General features: G+C 41.1%; 1 protein-coding gene and 1 long non-coding RNA gene across 2 annotated transcripts in view; one reads left to right on the forward strand and one right to left on the reverse strand.

Annotated features, from left to right (window-relative positions):
* The window catches only part of cacna2d3a (calcium channel, voltage-dependent, alpha 2/delta subunit 3a), a 487702-nt gene that overhangs the window by 106429 nt on the left and 360287 nt on the right, over positions 1–20986 (forward strand). The gene's annotated exons all lie outside the window — the stretch shown is intronic.
* The window catches only part of LOC127620842 (uncharacterized), a 94850-nt gene continuing 79235 nt past the window's right edge, over positions 5372–20986 (reverse strand). Inside the window, exon 6 of the long non-coding RNA XR_007967818.1 lies at positions 5372–5419. This is a non-coding gene — a long non-coding RNA (uncharacterized LOC127620842). The remainder of the gene's footprint in view (positions 5420–20986) is intronic.

Here is a 20986-nt window from a genome sequence, read left to right on the forward strand (position 1 = left end):
ATGCATCACTGCACAATGTTCATACATACGGTCAGAACATTGTAAAGATCAGAATATTCTCATGTAGAATACAACAAATATCTTGTCACTCACATTCCAAATATGTATTGAGCAAAAGAGCAAAAGCCCCGAGAAGTTATAAACAGATGTGTCTTTTTGTCTCATTTTTGCTTGTAACTTCATAAAACATAAACAGAATATAAAAACAGCAGATGTTCCTGATTAAAAACAGAGATGATGCATAGATATAAAAATAGATATAAAATAGTCTTGGAAAATATTTTACGCTATACCTCAGATATCTCTTTGGTCATTCTGGGGTCTCTGGTTACAAATTGGACCAATCACTGCTGTTGATGTCTGGGTCAACACGACGCATTGTTACATTTTTGGAGACGGGCACATCTGGCTACCGTGTTGGCTGCACCGTAATCGGCATTGCTACGTGTAGCCTACGTTGTAGGTTTGACACAGAAGTATAAATCAGCCTTCAGATGCACTCTGTGAAGATTACCTCAGGATCTATGCATCGTATTACACAGTATTTGGCCTTGTAATTATTGGGAGCATTTGCTTTAAGTAATGTCTGTAACAGTTTTTCATTTTCTGTTTATGTAGCATGAAGAAAAAAAGGGACAAATAAGCCACATCTATTTATAAAATGTGTTAACTTTAACTTTATGCCTGTTCATTAACGTTAACAACTGTCTATGGATATTTTTGACATTTGCAACTATCAGGGTCACTGACTGTATGTATTTACTATGAGTGTGATTAAATATTTTGTGGGCATGTGAGGAGTGTTTTTCGACACTCAAAAAAGTTATAATAGGACAGGATATTAAAACTGGTTGCATAAGGTACTTTGTAAAGGAAAAATGCTCTGTATAGGCTACTTTAAAACTCTCAGCCTCTATGACTGATGTTTTCATATGTTTGTGTGTAAGCATATCCTTCTCTGAGCAATTTGCAACTTTTATTGCAGCTAGGGCTGTCAAGATTATGAAATTGGCTGACAATTTATTGTCAAACAAATAATTGCAATTATGATGATGATTAATTTTCTCTTTTAGGGTTTTCACAATTAATTGTCAAACATATTGTCATATTTCTTAAGGTGTATGTGTTTCATTTACTTATCATTAACTTTAAATATATAAATCAAATAATATAGTGGGGATATATGATTCCCATTTAAGGCTTTATAACTTATGAATGACATGAAAAAATTATGTTTTAAATGTACAAATATTTCTCAATACTAAATATTTCAAATGTTTTGGTCAACTTTTGTCTTGGTCCATTTTACATGTATAGTACACTGTGGTTTTATAACCTTGCCAACCTGAATAGCTATATTATATTATTTTCAATTATTCTTTTGCTTTCACTTTATTTTAAGTCCCTCTGATTAAACCCACAAGAGTGAAAACTAAAAGCCAAAGGGTTTATCACAGAAAATGTTTGGAACAACACCAATTCATGTTGCCTGAAAAATAGAAACATGTGCTTTGAACATGATGAACTACTGAATCACAAATTTCTTTGCCTAATTGTCACATTCTGTGAATGAAGACCTTTTTAACAACTATGTATAAATACCACATACTGTATACATGCATGGTTAATCCAGATACAAGGAAAACATTATTAGAGGTAAAAAAGTATATTTCTCAGTTGTTTCCCAGTCTTCACTGAAGTATTGTTCATTTATGATGCAATAATACAGATTTGATGCTGCCGGGTTTTGACTTGGAAGCAGCTCTGTAATACAATTTTTTACTTAACTCTTAATTAACTGTATGCTTATGATATCTATGCTGATAAATCCACCACACCGGAAATAATTTAACAGTTTTTTTCCCCACTTATTTTGGTGATGCAGGTGACTTATTTTGGACTTGTTTTTCCAGAACAGGTTGCTTGATTCTCTTGTGAGATCTGGCAACATGGTAATTTGTATTTCACCCATCCCTTAGTGAAGAGTACTGTCATTTTAAGAAAAACTTTATGAAATGTTATTTAGTTTGTTCTAACAGGTAACCATTTGGGAAGCAGGCTGCAGAACTTTTGAACCATTACAAATGTTTTTTTTTTTTTTCAGAACGAACCGAAACGAAAAACATTTTGTTTTTAGTCCCTGGTTCAAACTGTCTCTCATTCTGCTTCATCATCATTACCACGTCCTGTTCTCAAGCTCAAACTTTCCTTCTATTGGAAATATCTCACATTTCAAGGTTAAATTATTTACAGTGTGTGTGAGCATCACTGGAAATGCCCTTGCCTGATCAATATATTCATCTTATTTTGCTCATATATCTACTACTAAAATGTGTGTGTGTTTGTGTGTGAACGTGTTCCTAAATATGTTCAAGTGTCTTTGGAGTTAATCATATCTATAACGACAGTGACTGTCTTTACATGACTTTAATTACATGTGTCATGATCTCACCTTTTGACGACTGCTGATGCTTTGTTGGATGCGATATGCTCTGTAATCACATACCCAACAGCTGTTATATGAAAACCAGAGTCCAAGCAGACATAATGAGGTGTGTGCTACTAGGCTAGCGATTCAGTTCCCCAGGCCCCCATCCCCTTTCAGTGGTGTCCGTTTTACCTTAGTGCATAGCGAAGACATCAACACCCTGCATGCGGAGATCGAGACCCTTCTACTCAAAGACGCGATAGAGCCTGTCCCTCCAGCCGAGATGAAGAAGGGTTTCTACAGCCCTTACTTCATCGTACCCAAGAAAGGTGGTGGCTTACGACCGATCTTGGACTTGCGAGTTTTCAACCAGGCCCTGCACAAACTCCCGTTCAAAATTATCACGCAAAGACACATTCTATCTTGTGTCTGGCATCAAGATTGGTTCGCAGTGGTAGACCTGAAGGACGCGTACTACATCTCTATCACGTATCAGTACAAGGTCCTCACCTTCTGCATGTCCCTGTCTCCTCGCGTCTTCACGAAGGTCGAAGAGGCAGCCCTTGCCCTGCTAAGGGAATTGGGCATCCGCATACTAAACTACTTCAAAGACTGGCTGCTCCTGGCCCACTCCCGAGAGTTACTATGCGCCCACAGGGACCTGGTGCTCAGGCCACCTAGGGCTTCAGGTCAACTGGGAAAGGAGCAAGCTAGCCCCGGTTCAGAGCATCACTTTTCTCGGCATGGAGTTAGACTCAGTCTCAAGTCAGTGCTGAAATGCCTCACCTTTTTCAAGCCAAGCACGGCAGTTCCTCTAAAACATTTCCATAGTCTCCTGGGGTATATGCAGCCTCCGCAGCGGTCGCGCCGCTGGGGTTGATGCATGAGTATTGTAAAATAGTGCTCCACACTCCTCCCAGCGTTATCTCAGGCCGGGGTGCCACCGGCATGACGTATACCCCCCATCCCTGGGGCGGGGTGGATCGGACATGCTATTGGACAAGTGTTCTGTTGTTGGATAGAAAACATGGAGGCTCCAGGTTCATCCTCCTTGCATATTTCTTGGGGAATTCTATTTTTTCTAGTAAGCTTGCAGAAGATAATAGAATTTTGGTCAAATACATCCTATTTCTTCTTTGTAAAAGAAAGTGGGGGTCCCCCTGAACATTTTGTGGGCAAGACACTTTATTAGTGATTTATACAGCTGTCAGTGTCATAGAAACCATACTCTCCTCTGCCATGTTGAAAGTTTATGTCTTCTCCCAACTCAGAAACTCTGGTATCGGGTAGGCACCCTGCGCTTGTGTGATTACTTCATCTGTTGCAAATCTCAGCTGTGATTGATAATAATGCTAAAGATGTTAGTTTAACTCTATTTCTTAGCTTTGTAATCCGAGAGATAATGGAGTGAGAGACTCTTAACGTCAACTCAGCTCACTCAAAACACAAAAAAGACAATCTTTTGTTGCCATCTGTTGGCAAAATCCCCACACCTTAATGCAACATATCTGCACTGCTCTTACACTTTAGTTTAGAATGCCACAAACACAAGTGGAGTGATACAAACAGTTAAATGTCCCAGTGCTGAAATGACTCCTTTATCAGCACTCTTAGAACGCCTCTCGTCCAATCAGATTTGAGGATCGAATTAACTGTTGTATAATATAATATATTTTAAATAATATAATATATATAAAGGAACAACAAAATATCTACCTGCTGACACATTTCTACTGCCAAGTGGTATATAGGAGACCAGGGTAAAATGAGACAGTGCTGGGTTTTAGACAATTATACAAAAAATAAATTAGCAATCAAGTCAAGTCAAGTAATTTTTATTTGTATAGCACCTTTCACAACACACATAATTTCAAAGCAGCTTTACAGAAAATCATGCATTAACAGAAAATGAAACTGTAATATCTATAATGTCTTAGAGTCATCATTGTGTAGTTTGATAAAATATGATTGTGAATTTTATTTGAAAATAAGTAATTAAATAATAATTGTATTTATATCCCCAGTAAACAAGCCTGTAACACAGTTAAGTATGGGCAAGGAGGAGGCGAGAACCGGCTTGTCAATATAAATGATAATTTAATGTAAACTTAAACCAAAAGTACAAACATAAACACACATGACGGACATGCCCGTAATTCTCTCTCTCTCGAACCATCGTCACTGGCCGCCTTTATCCCTCGCACGCCTCATCAGGCCGATTGGGGACAGGGCGCGCGATATTCCGACCCGGCCCCACCCCCCTCCACTCCACAAAGCCAAAGGCCACTTTGGCAAGGAACACAAAACTCCATAAAATGTTGGTTAAAATAACCTTGGGAGAAACCAGGCTCACTGTGTGGGCCAGTTCCCCTCTGTCTAACATCATGAATATAATGACAATATTACTTAATTATGTAGTACCATGACTTGTACTATACATAATTAAGTCATTTTACCCTGGTCTCCTATATACATGTATAGTACAAGTCATGGTTTACAATGATAAACTAAGTAAGTGTTAAGGGTCACTGTTTAAAAATTTTGTAAGAACTGTAAGATTAATGACTAATGTCTTTGAAGTCAATACTGGATTAACTGCAGAATTTCACATAGATGCTTTGTCCTTTGTTAGTTGGCTGATGAAGTGCTTTGTTGGCAATTAATTTATAGTCTATGTATTCCATTATAAGAGTGTAGTCCATTATTATACCGAGGTGATGCAGGCAGAGATCAATGATGCGCATCGCAGTTCAACCAGCCGGTCATTTCTGTGAGGTCTATCCTAAGTCCAAGTTTCAGGCAATGGCACATGATGTATCCCATGTCTTATGGTTGGAGTTGGCATCAGTTCATCCTCTGAAGTCCATTGTAATAGACTGAAGTGATTTTTGGCTGGCACTGACTGCATTTAGTAATCATAACTCAGAGACACGTAGCAACGGAGTCCAACACGAAGCAGGAATGGAGCTGGATCCACACGGTTCTGGTGACCTAAGGATTGGAGTCCCAAGTTGAGACAGGGATACAAAAAGAATAATATAAGCATAGATGCCATTCAATTTATTGCAGAGTTATAGATCATGATACATTTTTCTGGTTCTGGCAAACCTAACTAAAGCAGCCTTATTGTGAGTTGATGGATAAATTAGGTGTATGCCTGGCTAAATAGCTGAGTCTTTAGTCTAGATTTAAACTGAGTGCGTGTCTGCATCTCGAACAGTGTTAGGGAGACTATTCCATAGTTTAGGAGCCAAATATGAAAAGGATCTACCTCCTTTTGTGGATTTTGATATTCTAAGAACTATTAATAGGTCAGAATTTTGTGATTGTAATGAACATGATGGAATATAACATGGTGAAAGGTCACTTAAGTACTGCGGAGCCAGACCATTCAAAGCTTTGTATGTAGTTAACAGAATTTAAAAATGAATACGAAATGTAACAGGTAGCCAATGTAACTATGATAAAATGTGGCTAATATGATCATATTTCTTGGTTCTCGTCAGCACTCTGGCTGCTGCATTTTGAACCAATTGTGAAGTTTATTTATTGATCTTGCTGGACATCCTCTCAGTAATGCATTACAATAATCTGGTCTTGCGTTCATGAATGCATTAATTAGTTTTTCGGCATCAGCAAAGAAAGCGTGTGTCATAATTTTGCAATATTTCTGAGGTTGAAGAATGCTGTTTTACAAACATTGGTAATTTGATTTTCAAAGGACAGATTTGTATCAAATATCTAGTTTATAATATAAGTTCTTTGCTGTTTAAGACAATGTAACAGTACATCCATTGAGAGTCAAATTATAGTTTAGTTGCTTGTTTTTTTTTTTTTTTTGAACTGTGTTTTTATTGAACTTTTCTTATAAACAATAATAAAAAATAATAATAATAAAATAAATAAATAAATAAATAAATAAATACAACAGTCCTTGACAGCTAAAGAGTACGCCACATACCAGAACATTATCTGCATTGTTCAAACATTAACATGTATTAAGTCTATTTATTTCAAGCAAATTTTCAATTAATGCCCACTTCTGTCGAAAAAAGTCAGATTTTAGCTGCAAATCAGCAGTCATCTTCTCAAATATGTATATCTGTTTCAGTCTAAGTTTCCATTCTGTCACCGTGGGTTCGTGCACCTTCATCCAATTCACAGTGATTATCTTCCTAACTACCATTAACAATATATGCAATACATATAAGTCAGATTTACTGAACAAATCTGAGGGGAAACCATCAAGCAAAAAAAAATCTGGGCGCATTGGAATATCTCTTTCTAAAACTTTAGTAATTTCCCTCTTAACCCCCTGCCAATACACTTGTATTTTGGGGCATTCCCAGAATATATGCACATAGTCCCCCACTGTCCCACAATCTCTCCAGCATTGTGATAATGGTGAAATACTGTCAAATTTGGCAACCACCAGTGGAACTCTAAAGAATCTCATTTTCATTTTCCAATCAAATTCCTTCCACATTTGACTGTTGATACCCTTATGACAGCCAGCACATATATTTATCCACATCTCATCATCTATTACAGTATTTAACTCTAGTTCCCAGTTTTTTTTTATATGAAACGTGTCATCAGATTGATCCTGCATTAACTTCCCATAAATATGTGCTATATGATTTTTGGTAGGTAGATCATGTTCAATAATATTGATAAAATATTTTTCAACATTTGTTGGAGCTCTTTTAATTATGTCCCAATGTTTATGAATTGTGATATAATGTCGTAATTGTAAATATCTAAAGAGATCATTAGATCTCAGTGTAAACCTATCACATAATTGAGAAAAAGATCTTATGGTTTCTCCATCAAAAATTTGATTAATTATCTTTAAACCCCTCTCTTCCCACCTATTAAAGGCACTATCCCATATAGAAGGGAGGAAATCTGGGTTACCTTTAATAGGTATTGCACGTGATAAGGTTATTACTCCTCTAAACTTTTTTTGTATTGTGGACCAAATTTTGACAGTATGCTTTATCCATATGTTTGTTTTCTTCACTCGTTTCTGTGCTTGCAAGTCCATGAATGGCAGAACTGTCAAAGAGACTCCAGGAAGTGAATTCTGTTCAATATTAACCCATTCTGCCTCCTTATCGATGCCAAGCCAAGCAGCCATAGCCCTAAGTTGAGCAGCCCAATAATAGTATCTAAGATTAGGAAGGTTCCAACCCCCCCTATCTTTATTTGACATAAGTATTTTAAGTCTTATTCTTGGTCTTTTATTTTGCCAAATAAACTTTGAAATCCATTTTTCTAGTATGTTAAAAGCTGAGACTGGAACCAAAACAGGAAGAGATTGAAATAGGAAGAGAAGTCTCGGTAGTATATTCATTTTCACTGTTTCAATCCTTCCAAATATGGAGAGTGGTAGTATCTCCCATCTCGCCAAATCTTTTTTTATGATCTCAAAAAGCTGTGTGTAGTTTGCCAAGTATAAATGTGATGCCATGGGTGTAAGGGTAACACCTAGGTATTTGAAACCCTTACTAGACCATCGAAAAGATACTTCATTATCTAACTGATCGGGCCAACATCCTGAAATCATCATTGCCTCTGATTTCTCAGCATGTACCTTATATCCAGAAACTAAGCCATAGTCTCTAAGACACTCTAAAAGGGCCGGGACAGATGAAACAGGGTTTTCAATGAATAGTAATACGTCATCAGCGTATAACGATATTTTATGACACTTCCCTCCTTTATCTGTTATCCCCTGTATTCTGGGGTTGTTCCTTATTAACTCAGCTAGTGGCTCAATACTAAGAGCAAATAAGACTGGAGACATTGCATCTCCCTGACGAGTTCCCCTACCTTATTTAAAAAACTCTGAGCAGTGACCATTAACTCGAACTCTTGACTTTGGGTTTTTGTAAAAAATCTTTACCCATTTAACAAAAGTATCATGAAAGCCCATATGATTAAGAGTCTGTTCCAGAAACACCCAGTCCACCCTATCAAATGCTTTCTCAGCATCTAAACTGAGAAGCATTGAGGGTGTTTTACTCAAATCTTTTCCAATTTGTTGTAAGTTTAAAGCTCTTCTTATGTTATTTGTTCCATATATTTTATTAATAAATCCAGTCTGATCCGGTTTGACCAATTTTTTAACATGCTTCTGAATTCTGTTTGCTATTATTGAAGTTAAAATTTTCATATCCTGACATAGTAAGCTTATTGGTCTATAAGCCATACATTGTGTAGGGTCTTTTCCAGTTTTATGAATTACAGTAATTATTAGCGTCAGACCATGAATGTGGAGGGTCTTCATCATGTAATACATAGTTAAACATCTTACATAAATTAGGAGCCAATTCATTTACAAATGCCTTGTAAAATTCCCGGGAATCTGTCCACCCCCGGTGACTTATTGTTTTTTAAATTTGCAATAGTCTCCCTTATTTCTTCTTCTGTAATAGGGGATATCATTTCCTTTGCTGCTTCTTCTGTTAGTTTATTTAATTCAGTTGTTCGCAAAAATGTTTTAACTTTTTCCTCCTTATTTATTAACTTCTGGCCTTCATATAATTTTTTATAATAATCTTCAAATGCGTTAACTATATCCTTTGGTTGTGTTAACATTGTTGAGGTGTCTGGGTGTTTGATTTTTGAAACTACCCTGCTTGCTTGAGCCTTACGTAATTGAAAGGCCAAGAGCCTACTAGCTTTATTACTCATCTCATAGTATTTTCTACTTACAAATCTGAGTGCCCCCTCTGCTTTATATGTAAGCAAATCATTCAATTTATTTCTTTCCTGCCTTAAACATTCTAGAGTTTTAATTTTACCTGTTTGTTTATGTTCAGTTTCCAGTTTCCTGATTTCGTTCTCTATCTCATTTTGTTTGGCTAATCTCAATTTTTTGTTCCTGGATGTTATTTCTATTATTTTACCTCTTATCACTGCTTTGGCCCCCTCCCACAAAATGGATGGGGTAACCAGTCCATTATCGTTAATATCAAAGTATTCAATCAGCTGTTGTCTTATTTCTTCTTTCGCCTTACAATCATTTATTACTGAGACATTTAATCTCCAGTATTTAAATTGTTTTTCTTGTCCTAACTGAAGTTTTAGCCTAACTGGAGCATGATCAGATATAGTTATGGGATCTATATAACATTCTTTGGCTTTATGCAAATCTGCTCTAGATGTACAGAAGAAGTCTATTCTAGAATAACTACCATGCACATGTGACATGAAGGTAAAATCCTTCTCTTTAGGATGCAAGTGTCTCCAAATATCTGTTAAACCTAATTCTCTCATTATTCCTAAAAGAGCTTTTACTTTTTTTGACTGTGATCCCCTTTCTGCAGGTAACCTATCAACATGACTGTCTAATACACAGTTAAAATCCCCACCAATTAAATACATTCCCTCACCTTTCTGTGCCAAAAGAGAGAAAACATTCTTGAAAAATTGTGGGTAGTCCTCGTTAGGTGCGTAGAGATTAAGAATAGTAATTTTATTGCCTGAAATTGTTCCAACTACCATGACGTATCTCCCTCTTTATCTTTGTATACTTGCTCCATATTAAAAAAACAGACTTGGCAAACATGATTGCAACACCTCTTCTCTTCCCCTTGTTATATGAGGCACTGTAAACTTGGTCCACCCATTCCCTTCTCTGTTTTAAATGTTCCCCATCAGACAGGTGGGTCTCTTGAAGCAATGCAATAGAGCATTGCATTTTTCTAAGCTGATTAAATATTTTCTTTCTTTTAATTGGGCTGCTCAATCCTTTCACATTATAACTGACACAAATTAAATTATCCATTGACACTGGTATAAATGTTGTATGTGCTAGTCACCAGTATGTTCCAGTAATATAGAAAAACAAAAAAAAAACACTTTAGCTGTCAAGGGTAAACAATTAACAAAAACAAAAACAGGAACTATGTACACGAACAAGACTTCCACACATCCATTCGGCCAAGTTCTTTTTCAGTAGGCCAAATCCCGATGTAAGAAGGGCAGGGAGTTGTGACGCTGACTCCCTGGGGTATCAGATGTGCACCAAGTGCGCGCAGCCATTTTTGAAACACGGCCGCCTCCAAGAGTGATTTACACTCAGCAAAATGTCCGCAAGCATCCGTCGATTTAGAAATAAAAATAAAATCAATTATTATCCCGAAAGTATAAATAAAAAACAAAATATATATTTTTTTAGTTTTCTCACATTCTAAAACAGAAATATCCAGTTTAAATGTACCTCTTTTACATTTAAGCGATTCACTTCTGCAAAAATGCTTGAAGATCCGCATCGGACAGCAGCGCTGTACTACTCGATCCCCGTCTACCTTTACCTTGTACTGACCATCTAGCCTTCGTTATTTCTCTCGTTTGTCGGTCTCGTTCATCCACTCGAACTTTAATTCCCAGGTCCCGCAGGGGTGGTGCAGCATCCATCAGGGTAGGAAAAGTTTTGACTCCCGCCTCCAGGTAGATCCTTATCTGTGCTGGATAGATACATTGAGCTCGCACATCCTTCATCTTGAGCTGTTTAATTACGTCTCGCACCTGCGCTCTCTTCCTCTGCAAATCAGGCTGAATAGTCGTTGTCAAAGTAGATCCTTTTCTCGTTGTAAAGGACCTGTTTTTGTGACCAGGCTTTTCGTAAGATTAGCGTCCTTAACCAGTATAGTCCAGGAATCTCAATATTATCGATCTCGGGGGTGCGGCGGGGTCTTTCGATTTGGCTGCAAGGGCCCTGTGTGCCCTTTCAATTTTTATATCCATGTCCTGAGGTAGCTGTAAAACTGTGGTGAGCATTCCCATAACAAATTCCGCCGTGTTTTCTCCTTCACAGCCCTCTGGAACTTGATATATTCTTAGATTATTCCGGCGAAGTCTATTTTGCAAGTCCTCGCATCTACATGTGAGATCCGCCTCACATTCCAGTAGATATCGTAGCGCTCTTTCGTGTCTCATCCCCGTCTCCTCAGCAGCGCTGATCCGTTCCTCCGTCTCCCCGATTCTGCTCTCCAAACCATTTATTTGGCATTTTAAGTCCTCAACCGAGGTCTCCACTTTTGTCAGCTGATATTTTTGTCTGTTTATGCCCCTCTTGATTTTCTTTTTCTTAACGATTTCAGTTCTTCCATCACTTCAGTAAATTCGGGAGCACGCAGGCTAGATTTAGCAGGCCTAGTAGGGCTAGGTGATCGTTTCTTATCGTCTCTTTCTCTCGAATTCTCATTTTTGGAGGTGTTCTTGTGTCTCGTTGCTGTACTCATTCTGAAAAACTCCGAATATATCGGAATTGGTTATGTAAATCGGGATTTATTGCAACAATCCGACGGAGCTTAACTTTCAAGCGCTTGTCATCTCTCTGACGCCACCGGAAGTCCAGTTGCTTGTTTTTTGAGGTTTTTGGTCCAATAATTTGTACCTCTGTTTTGTCGGAATTGAGTAGAAGGACATTTCTGGCCATCCGATCTTTGATTTCATTGATAAACTCTGCTATTTTGGAGAATTGTGAAATTTCGTCAGGTTTTGAAGAAATATAAAGCTGGGTATTGTCAGATTAACATTGGAAATGTTTTCCATGATTCCTGATAATATCTCCCAGGGGAAGCATATACAAAGAGAAAAGAAGAGGCCCTAAAACTGATCCTTGTGGCACTTCATACTTGTCAAACTAAATCTTTTGTTTGGTTTGACAATTCCTCATTTACATAGACAAAGTGGTAGAGGTCTGTTAAATAGGACCAAAACCATGCTAATGCAAGTCCACAAATGCAATCATAATTCCCTAGCCTATTCAAGAGAATGTTTTAATCTATCATGTCGGAGGCAGCACTAAGATCTAAAAGCACTAGAAGTGAAATGCAGCCATGATCAGATGAAAAGAGCAAGTCATTTGTAACTGAAAAGTGCAGTCTCTGCACTGTGATGGGGCCTAAATCCTGACTGAAATTCTTTGTATATACTGTTTCTCTGTAGAAATGAACATAGTTGGGAGGACACTACCTTTTCTAGTATTTTCAACATAAATGGGTGATTTGAAATCGGTCTATAATCAGCCAGTTCTCCAGGATCAAATATGGCTTCTTAATAAGTGGTTTGATAACTGCCATTTTAAAGTTTCTTGGGACATATCCTAAGCATAGCGAGGAGTTAATGATATTAAGAAGAGGTTCTGAGATTACAGAGAATACCTCTTTTAAAAGCTTAGTTGGTATTGGATCTAACATACATGTTGTGGCTTTTGATGTTTCGATAAGTTTTGTTAGCTCTGCCTGATCTATGACAGTGAAGGATTGAAGTTGCAAGTGAAGAAAATTATGAGACACTGTTTTCTGAGGTACTGTGACAGATTATTGCATAATTCCAATTTTCTTTCTGATTATTTCAATTTTATTAGTAAGGAAATTCATGAAGTCATTACTATTGTGCTGTGATGGAATGTCTTGTTTTAGTTTAGGCTTTATTCCTAACTAATTTAGCCACAGTACTGAACAAACACCTAGGATTGTTGTTGTTTTCTATGAGTTTGCTAAAATATGCTGACCTGGCAGCTTTTAGTGCCTGTCTGTAGCTATAGACACTATCCTTCCATGCACCGCGGAATACATCTAATTTTGTATTCCTCCACTTGTGCTCCATTTTCTGAGTTGCTGTCTTGAGAGCATGAGTGTGCTCATTGTACCATGGTGCTGACTTTGTTTCTTTAATTATTTTTAATCGATGGGGACAACACTTTCATCTCGGTTACTGTCGTAACCTCCATTACCTGAGATTCTCTTGAGAGCCTCGGTTACCTCTAATCTTTGAGAAAAGGCCACTGAGAATTGGCAAACAGATTTTGAATGCTCCTCCCCAGGACATACGGGTATAAAAGGAGGGAAGCGTGCATCTGTTCAGACAGGTTTTGAGCTTAGGAGCCGAGAGGTCCCGGCCATTTCAGCGGCTAGTACAGGGTTGTGGCAAGAGGGACACAACGTCTCATTCCCTCCATCAGGGAACGGAGGTTAACGAAAGTAACCAAGACATTCCCCTTCTGTCACTCACTCGATGTTGTGTCGATGTAGTGACACTAGGGGTCCCTATCTAAAAACGCCACAATACTGAACCGTGTTATATGGACTGCTGATGCGTGCAAAATAGCAGGTGATTCAGACTGCACGTAACCTTCCCCAGTGCCCCAAACGACGTAATATTGTTCCCCACATTCCTGAGGGGGGAAGCGATTTGCTAGCATGGTAGTAGGCCATGCCAGCCGCTGCCTTTTCTCTCTGAATGTTTTCTCTCCACAGAGTATTAGAAGCGGCTGGGGCCATCTAACGCTATAACACGCATTGGGTGGCATTCTTTTCCTATCTTATACTTTCAGGGGGAAAATACCCCCACGGAGACCACATCCTGCCCAGTAGGGGAGGTTATCATGTGGCAAAGTAAGTCACATGGGCTTACCAGCCACATATGGAAGTGGCACAGTGATAGGTCCTGTCTCGAGGGGGAGGAGCTCTACAAACACAGCGACCGGGGGGCAGAGGGGACTCTGCCCAAAAAAGACACGGGTCCACCACGGAGGAACCGTACCACGGAAAATACATCACAGGAGATTATTGGAATAATCAGAACCTGTGGAGCACCTGTTCCAGTACAAGCATGTCGGTGCCTGCGGTGGGTCTAGCTGGGAACTTCCTCCGCTGAATTCGGAGCCAGCGGGCTAGGGAGCAAGGACACCCAGGGTCCGTGACTTGTGGACTTGACTGGGGGAGTAGAGCATACATCTTCACCTCAGGGTAGGGGAAAGGTACTATGCGCAAGCAATACAATACTGTTTTGTATTACCGAATTCTAGGTGTTCAGACCTGTCAAAACACGGGACGAGACCGGATCAACCCGAAGATTGTAAAATCTTGCAAAGGTATTAGATGTTGCCCAGCCCGCCACTCTGCAAGATGTCTGCTAGAGAGGTGCCATTGGCCAGTGCCCACGAGGATGCCAGTAGAGTGTGCTCAAACCCGCAAGGGGGTGGACATGGCCTGGGTCTGGTAGGCCAATGCAATGGCTTCCAAGATCCAGTGGGAAAGCCTCTGTTTGGAGACAGTGTTCCATTTCTGCTGTCCACCAAAGCAGACAAAGAGCTGCTCAGAGTGTCTAAAGCTCTGCGTGCAATCCAAATAGGTGCGCAAAGCACGCACCGGACATAGCAACGCTAAGGCTGGGTCTGCCTCTTCCCCGGGGCACCGCTTGCAGGTTCACTACCTGATCCTTGAAAGGGGTCGTGGGAATCTTGTGCACATAGGGTCTGCCGGACCGAACTACAGGTAAGTCTCACTGACAGAGAACGCTTGCAGGTCCCCAACCCTCTTGATGGAAGTGAGTGAAATCAGGAGGGCCGTCTTCAAGGAGAGGGCCTTTAGATTGACTCATTCTAGTGGCTCAAACGGGGCTCTCCGAAGGCCCGAGAGGACAGAGGAGAAATCTCATGAGGGGAACAGGCATGGCCTAGGAGGGTTCAACCTCCAGGCACCTCTAAGGAAACTGATGATCAGGTCATGCTTCCCTAACGACTTACCATCCACTGCACTGCCGCCCCTCCACTCTACGCTGAGCGTTACCTGTCGTGACAGCACATCCGCTGTGGTGTTTAGTTTGCCCTGGACATGAGTGGCGTGCAGCGACCCCAGCCGCTGCTGACTCCAAAGGAGGAGATGGCGGGCGAGTTGCGACATGCAAAGAGAGCGAATGCCACCTTGGCGATTTATATACGCTACTGTCGCTGTAATGTCTGAACGAATCAACATGTGGTTGCCACAGAACAACTGCAGAATTCTGCGCAGGGCAAGAAATACTGCAAGCAACACCAGGCAGTTGATGTGCTAACCCAGCCGTCGCCCTCTCCAGGAGCCAGCGGCTCCATGCCTGTTGCACACGGCACCCCAGCCCTATTGGGAGGTGTCTGTAGTAACTACAACGTGTCTGAACACCTGCTGTAGGGGGACTCCTGCCCATAGAAAACAGAGGTCTGTCCAAGGGCTGAATAAGTGACGGCAGGAAGGGATGAGGGTCACACGGTATGTGCTGTGGCACCATGCTCATCTCGGGACTCGAGTGTGAAGCCAGTGCTGAAGCGGTCTCATATGCATCAACCCGAGCGGCGTGACTGCTGCTGAGGATGCCATATGCCCCAGGAGCCTTTGAAATTGTTTCAGTGAAACCACTGTGCCCGATCTAAACTTACTCAGGCAGTTCAGTACGTACTCAGTGCTCTCTTGTGAGATGCTGTCATTGAGACTGAGTCTAACTTCATGCTGAGAAAAGAGATGCTCTTAACTGGGGAGATCGTGCTCTTTTCCAAGTTGACCCAAAGCCCTAAACGGCTTAGGTGTTGAGGTAGTTCAGTATGCGAATGCCCACTTCCCTTAACAGGGCAAGAGCTGCCTCTGCGACTTTCGTGAACACGTGAGGGGACAGGAAAAACTCACTTGGCACTTGGGAGCCTTCTGGGTCCGGGAGGTCTTGGTCGCCAGAGACGACATCAACCTACAGGCCTTGGAGGGGAGTGACGGTTGATCCCGCCAGGTGGCGGCGTTTTGCGGGCACATGGAATACCCTGCCGTTAAGGGTAGTGACAGCGTATGAGCGAGGAAGTCAGTTTCGGGCAGTGAAAGGTGCACTCCACGACTTCGTCAGCTCATCATGCACCTCCGGGAAGAAAGTTGAATGGCGAAGGAAGTACAACCTCTGCTGGGCCTTTTTCACAATGGAGTCGATGTGTATCTCCCACTTCAGGTCCTGTGAGATGGTAGTGCCCAGGAACCTGAATGATTCCATTGCTACCACAGTGCTGTTTAGAATGGTGAGGGGGGACAATGTTGGGGTGTTCCTCCTAAAGTCCACAATCATCTCCACTGTTTTGAGTGTGTTCAGCTCCAGGTTGTTTTGACTGCACCAGAAACCCAGCCGTTCAACCTCCTTTCTATATGCAGACTCATCATCATCTCGGATGAGGCCGATGACAGTGGTGTCGTCTGCAAACTTCAGGAGCCTGACAGAGGGGTCCTTGGTGGTGCAGTCATTGGTGTACAGGGAGAAGAGTAGTGGGGAGAGCACATACCCCTGGGGGGCACCAGTGCTGATGGTACAGGTGGTGGAAGTGAATTTTCCCTGCCTCTCAAGCTGCTGCCTGTCCGTCAGAAAGCTGGTAATCCACTGACAGGTAGAGGTGGGAACAGGGAGTTGGTTTAACTTAATCTGGAGTATATCTAGTATGATTGTGTTGAAAGCTGAGCTGAAGTCCACAAAAAGGATCCTTACGTATGTCCCCGGTCTGTCCAGATGTTGCAGGATATGATGCAAACCCATGTTGACTGCATCATCCACAGACCTGTTTGCTCGATAAGCAAATTGAAGGGGGTCCAGAAAGGGTCCAGTGATGTCCTTCAGGTGGGCCAACACCAGTCTCTCAAATGACTTCTTGACCACAGATGTCAGGGCGACAGGTCTGTAGTCATTAAGTCCTGTGATTTTAGGTTTCTTATGGACGGGGATAATAACGGAGCGTTTGAAGCAGCATGGGACTTCACACTGCTCCAGTGATCTATTGAAGATCTGAGTGAAGATGGGGTCAGTTGGTTAGCACAGGAACGAAGGCAAGCTGGTGAGATGCCATCTGGTCCTGGAGCCTTCCTTGACCTTTGCTTCCGAAAGACACGGCACACATCGTCCTCACAGATCTTGAGTGCAGGTAGTGTAGCAGGAGGGGGGAGGAGGGGGGTTGCAGGATGTGTTAATGGTTGTGTGAAATGAAGGTCCGAGTGCATGTGGGGTGTGAAATCGGGCCTTTCAAATCTGCAGTAAAACACATTCAGGTCGTCAGCCAGTCGTTGGTCCGCCACAGTGTTGGGGGTAGGAGTCCTGTAATTAGTAAGTTGTTTCAGGCCACTCCACACTGATTTAGGGTCATTAGCTGAAAACTTTCTTTTCAGCTTCTCAGAGTAGCTTCTTTTAGCCACTCTGATTTCCTTATTCAGTGTGTTCCTGGCCTGATTATACAAGACTCTATCCCCACCCCTGTAAGCCTCCTCTTTGGCATGACGAAGCTGTCTGTGTTTTCCTGTGAACCATGGTTTATCATTGTTGAATGATAAAAATTTCCTAGTAGGGATGCACATATCCTCACAGAAACTGATGTATGATGTAACAGTATCTGTGAGCTCGTCCAGGTCTGTAGCTGCAGCTTCAAAAACACTCCAATCAGTGCAGTCAAAGCAGGCTTGTAGTTCCAGCTCTGCTTCATTAGTCCATCTCCTTATAGTCCTTACATCTGGCTTTGTTGATTTAAATTTCTGCCTGTAGGTCAGGAGAAGATGAACCAGACAGTGATCAGAGAGTCCCAAAGCTGCACGTGGGACAGAGCGATATGCATCCTTTAATGTTGTATAGCAGTGATCCAATATATTCCTGTCTCTGGTGGGGCATGTAATGTGCTGTCTGTATTTGGGCAGTTCGCGTGTGAGATTTGTTTTGTTAAAGTCCCCAAGAATAATAATGACTGAGTCCGGGTATTGTTGTTCTGTGTCTGAGATTTGATCAGCCAGCTGTTGCAGCGCTAAGTTCCCAGACGCGTTTGGAGGAATGTAAACACTCACCAGAATAAACGAAGAAAACTCCCGCGGCGAGTAGAACAGCTTACAGTTAATTAGGAGCACTTCCAGATTAGGACAGCACATCCTCTTTAGTGTTGTTACATCTGTACACCAACTTTCGTTGATGTAGAAGCATGTTCCATCGCCTCTCGTTTTCCCCGTTAACTCCGCGATGCAATCCGCTCTGAACAGCTGGAAGCCCGGCAGATGTAATGCGCTGTCCGGAATGGCTTCACTCAGCCAGGTTTCAGTGAAGCACAGTGAGGCAGAGTTTGAAAAGTCCTTATTAGTATGTGTGAGGAGATGTAGTTCGTCCGTTTTGTTGGGAAGAGAGCGGAGATTTGCGAGATGAATGCTCGGCAGTGCTGTTCGAACGCCGCGCTGACGGAGTTTAACCAGCGTGCCAGCTCGTCTCCCTCGCCTGCGTCTCGTAGCGCATCTAAACAACACAGCAGCGCCTCCAACTAAAATGTCCAGCAAAACGTCCGAATATTGAAAAACCGGGAAAAGATTATCTGGTATGTGCTGCCGAATGTTCAGCAGTTCATCCCTGGTAAAACTGATTGGTAAAAGATTGCTAAACACAGGACAAACTAACAAAAACAACAAAAGAATTGGAGAGCTCCACACCGAGGCGGCCATCTGCGGCGCCATGTTGTTATAATTGTACTCTTTTAGAGGGCTGTCAAAGCGCTCAGGGGCGTAGTCTGCACTGGCATGCAGAAGAAGAAAAAAGCTGATGAAATGTGCTGTATTTCCAACAGCGTATGCTCTTTAGAGGTGAGTGGAACAGCAGTGGGTTTTACTCAGCTCGGTGAAACACAACCGCTCTGCTCTGAAGAAAAAGAACAGACGCACGCTTCCCTCCTTTTATTCCCGTATGTCTGGGGGAGTGGCATGCAAATTCTGTTCGCCAATTCTCATTGGCCTTTTCTCAAAGATAAGCGGTAACCGAGGCTCTCAAGAGAGACTCCTAGTGTCCCTACATCGACACAATGTCGAGTGAGTGACAGAAGGGGAACAAGAGTGCTAGAGAACACTGAATTTATATTTTCTGTTATTTCATCAAGTTTTTTAGACTTTGGGGCTTATTGAGTGTATGAGATAAATCTGGAAGATTATTAGCGAAGCTATCTTTAGTGGTCGAAAAAATTTTTCTGAATGATAGTGTTAGATAATTTTGTCATCCAATGTATTTAATTTATTTTGTTGATCTGCAATCCCCGTCTCGATACGGCTCAGCTGAGGGACGAAAGAGATGACACAGACTCAACGGTATCAAAATCTCTCTTCAACGTTTATTGTTTCAGTATTCTGTTATATGGTCCAGAAAACCACATTCCACTGGACCCTCACCAAATGAAATAGTTCTTTACCTTATATGGGGGTGACATACATGTTTGAACTACGTGCGAAACATGAGAGACAAGAAACAGATTCCTTAGAACATCTTTAGAACAGGGAACAGCTGCAGCTACCCAACAAAAGAAGTTTAAAAGAGGCCTTCATTATTCCACATTACATCACCAGAGAAGTTGTTGAGAAGCCTTAATTATTCCACAGATAGCATGGTATAGATTGAGTAGCATTAGCTGATCGCAGCATACAAGAGATGAGGTAAATTGTAAAAAACTGTAAATTGAATCAACACCTCCTCCTCGACCCTTCAGATGAGGCTCATGTTTATAACTATAACCTTTAGATTAATTTAATTCATCAGTAGATTCATTTAAACTAATAAATTAATCTTAAATCAGGTTGAATCAACTATGATCTGTAATTATAAAATTTACAATTAGTGCTTTGTTTGAAAGAGATCTAATGTTTAGTAGCCCTACTTTCATATAATATTTATCTTCTTTTTTTTTTTTTTCAAGTTTGACCTTAATCAAATTTTTTCTCATTGAGTCTCATTGAGATATCTAGGTGATTCAATCTCTATGTGTTGGTAGATCATGTAACCTGTCTGACGTGTCAAGGCAGCTAGCAGACGTTTGGATTAACCAGTTTGTCTGCTTCCTGACCTACATTTACATTTACATTTATTCATTTGGCAGACGCTTTTATCCAAAGCGACTTACAAAAGAGGAAGAACATCAGCGAATCATCTTAGGGAGACAGTGGTACAAAAAGTGCCATATTACAAAGTTTCACTATCATCATAATAGTATACAAAACAGATTTAAGTGCAACAAGAAATGTAAATATATATAATTCTTTTTTTTTTTTTTTTTTTTTTTATTGACCGGTTAAGTGTTTTTGGAAAAGATGTGTTTTTAGCCGTTTTTTGAAGATAGAGAGTGAGTTAGCTTCCCGGATTGAGTTGGGAAGGTCATTCCACCACCGTGGTATGATGAAACTGAAAGTCCGGGAAAGTGTTTTGGTGCCTCTTTGTTTTGGTACGACAAGGCGATGTTCCTTAGCCGACCGCAGGCTTCTGGTGGGAACGTAGCTCTGCATAAATGTTTTAAGGTATGCTGGAGCAGACCCAGTGACTGTTTTATATGCCAGCATCAGGGCCTTGAGATATCTAGGCCACATTTAGTCAAATACTGTCAATATTAAGTCTATGAGCCAAATTACTAGAGAGGAGAGCGGCGCCTTCCCTAGAGAGATGGAGTCTGTCTGTCTTTAGCAGGTCAGGTCTACCCTAAAAACTCTTTAATTGTCTATAAATCCTATGCTATTCTCCAGACACCACTCAGAAATCCAGCCATTCAGTGACACTAATCTACTATAAACCTTGTCACCACGATGAGCAGGGAAGGGGCCAAAGCATATTACAGTGTCTGACATCATTTTTGCAAGTTCACACACCTCTTTAACATTATCTCTAGTGATCTCTAAGAAAAACAGGTGTGCACTGTTTAATCGGATGCATGTGGAAAATGGACGCAGTTGAATCGCGATAAGAGAATAATGCAGGGGAAACTCGTTG

The sequence above is a fragment of the Xyrauchen texanus genome, chromosome 27 (genome assembly GCF_025860055.1).
Source record: "Xyrauchen texanus isolate HMW12.3.18 chromosome 27, RBS_HiC_50CHRs, whole genome shotgun sequence".
NCBI lineage: Eukaryota > Metazoa > Chordata > Actinopteri > Cypriniformes > Catostomidae > Xyrauchen > Xyrauchen texanus.